This window comes from Silene latifolia, chromosome 10 (genome assembly GCF_048544455.1).
Source record: "Silene latifolia isolate original U9 population chromosome 10, ASM4854445v1, whole genome shotgun sequence".
NCBI lineage: Eukaryota > Viridiplantae > Streptophyta > Magnoliopsida > Caryophyllales > Caryophyllaceae > Silene > Silene latifolia.
In genome coordinates this window covers 147989197-147992180 of record NC_133535.1, presented here as the reverse complement: position 1 = coordinate 147992180, position 2984 = coordinate 147989197, and the positions used below count along the sequence as shown (strand labels likewise).

Sequence of the window (2984 nt, the reverse complement as noted above, 5' to 3'; positions counted from 1 at the left end):
TTTTAATTGGTTTTTAGCATAAAATTCAGCACATTGAGTTATTATGTAGAAAATTTTAGTTTTATGATATTTTGATGATTAGGAAAGGTGCATTATTACTTAGCTACATTCATTTTAATTTATTCTTGTATTTTGTAGGAATATTATTTACATAAGATCATGCATATCGATTTATTTGTAAGCACATTTGTAATGTAAATTATGTTACTGAGTAGTATATAAAACCAATCTTGGGACTTCAACCATCGGTTTAAGCTGTTGGTATGTAATTGTTGGCGTACAGAAATATCATCATTAGCAAACTTCTTATTCTTTGCACATTGCTCGCGGGCACACGAAGTATAATATACTGTACTTTTAATTTTTTCGAGATTACATATAGTTTGATCACTCTCACATATTCACAAAGGCTAAAATAACGGAATGAAAACTTTACAAGTATTTGAGTTAGTTTCGTGTATGAGACAGTCTCACACACGACTTAATAATGATAATATAGCTAGCTCACCTTCCCCCACCCATGGGTGAAATGAAGCGAGTTGGATTGTATAAATCCGAGTCCTTACCACCAGTAGTGTTACCATCATCATCTTCTCTAATTCTTACAAGATATTCATTTTCGTCTTGCTGATCAAATGTCGGTCCATTGTTATCCCAAGGGTGCCTTCCCATGCTTTTAATTCGCTCTAGTTCCCTCGCGACTTCCTTCATGGTAGGTCTTTCATCTCCTTTCAACCTCAAGCACCATATTCCTAGATTCGCCACCTCCTTTATTTGCTCCATTTCTAGCTCATTGCTCCCTATGTTTCGGTCAATGATTACAAACAGACGATTCCCTTTCATCCTAAGAAGAAAATGCATAGCAAGACATATCTCTCAACTTCCGGCCTTTGGTAAGATATTGCCTTTTGCCTAGTTAATAGCTCGACCATTACAACTCCAAAGCTGTAGACGTCACTTTTTTCAGTCAGTTCACTAGTTTGCATATATTCAGGGTCTAAGTACCCAATGGTTCCTAAGACCATTGTGGCCAGTTGATCTATAATATAATAAAATAAATTATAATAATTAAAAGATTCTACACTTTATTTTTTGCATCAAAAAATATTATTTATAATACTTTCCTAAATTAATTTTTAAAAACTCTACCTTGATAATCATCTGATGTGGGATAATTCAACTATTTATATGTAGTATATTCACCATCTAAATTATTTTTCAATATGGGACAAATAATATACATAGAAAAAACATCATATCATATATATGTATAGAAAAATTGTACGAACATAGTATAATATAAATTATGCTGAATTAAACATTTATAAAACGATAAACATTTATAAAACTTCAAATTATGTACATATAATTATATTATCTCATTTTCTACTCAATTTTAATAAGTTTAACAATAAGGTATTTGTTTTTTAATATTCAAGCTGGATTTTTAAATAACGAACATATATCAGCAGTATACTCATTATATAAGAGACTTAAATGTAACATTGAAAAATAATGTATGTGTGAATGAGATGGTGTACTTTTTAGTATGAGATGGTGCACATATTATATTTATGATAAAAAATAGAAAGAAAAAAAGTACGAACATATTATAATATTTGCTCATTATTAATCGGATTGGATATCGAACTAGGTGCGAATGAGATGGTGTACTTCTTAGTATATTATTTGTCCCACATTGAAAAATAATGTAGGTGTGATTAATATGTATTGTATAAATAATCGAATTGTTCCACATCGGAAAATTATCAGAAGTTGGGGTGATCCTATGATTATATATAAGAGTCATTTTGAAAACTAAGTATCATTCCAAAATCTTTTGAGTCTCTTAAGTATTATTTTAGAGATCTTTTAATGGAGTTTCTATTATTATATCTACAATAGCGAAATTTATTTATAATCAATAAACGGTAGGTGTGTGTATTTATCTTTTAATTTTTTTGAAAGAGAGATTTTAATCATATGTAAACAAATGATTAGATGTAAACATTAAAGTCTTATTTTTTCCTTTATAACTAAGTTAATTACCCGTTGCAACGCACGGACTTTCAACCTAGTATGTAATAAACATAATTAAACTAATAAAGTAACAAACTTGGATTGAATTAACAAGTAAGACTAACATGAAAACTCTCTCTCTTCCTTTGTTCCCTCTAAAAAACCCTAGCCTTCATCAATCAAATATGGGGCTTCCATCGACTATTGGTCGATGGTAAGCCCTCCAAAAAGCTTTATTTATCAATTTTTAGCATGAAACTTTATGAATTAATCAATAAAAGTCTCCCTTTTGGTGAGATCCGTTTGTCTGTCTCTATTTTCGGAGTTTTTTCCGTCCTTGTTTTTCCAGGTTTTAGTTCTATTGGAAATATAGATAAGAACGGCTTGGTCGTTCCTCATATGGTGAAGATGCGGAAGATCAGTTTTGTAATAGATTGTTATATGGTATTACATATGTTGTCGATTTGTTGGTTGTACTCAATTTGGTCAGATGAAATCGTCTCTCGTCAAGGCTCAAGATCCTACGATTCTCTTGTGAAAAGCTGTTTGCGGCGATATGATAAAGGACGTGCTTTGGAGCAATTCTAGTTTACAGATCTTTCTTTGAACAAGATTTTATTTTATTTGGTTTTAGTCGAGTTGTATCCGTTCAAATTTGACACATGTTGTAGATGTCGTATAACTATTTATTAATGAATTGATCTTTTCTTTCAAAAAAAAAACAAATAAGACTAACATAAATAATGAAATGAAAATGATAAGAACAATAAAAAAAGAGATGAGAAAATTGTACCATATGAAAGGAGATTGCATAGATGGGATAGATCTATAACTTGAATACAAAAAGATTAAACCTTGAACCGAATTGATGAACTAAATTAATATCTAATTAAACTAATAAGGAGGAGAAATAAGAGGAAGATTTTATTTTTACGACCTACTGTTTTTCTAACTACTGCCGTCTA

The 2984-nt window shown here is 30.3% G+C and overlaps 1 pseudogene; it reads right to left on the bottom strand.

Moving 5' to 3' along the window:
• Positions 1-504: 504 nt before the first annotated feature.
• Positions 505-1025, bottom strand: LOC141608465 (putative wall-associated receptor kinase-like 16; annotated as a pseudogene).
• Between the last annotated feature and the right edge of the window lie 1959 nt (positions 1026-2984).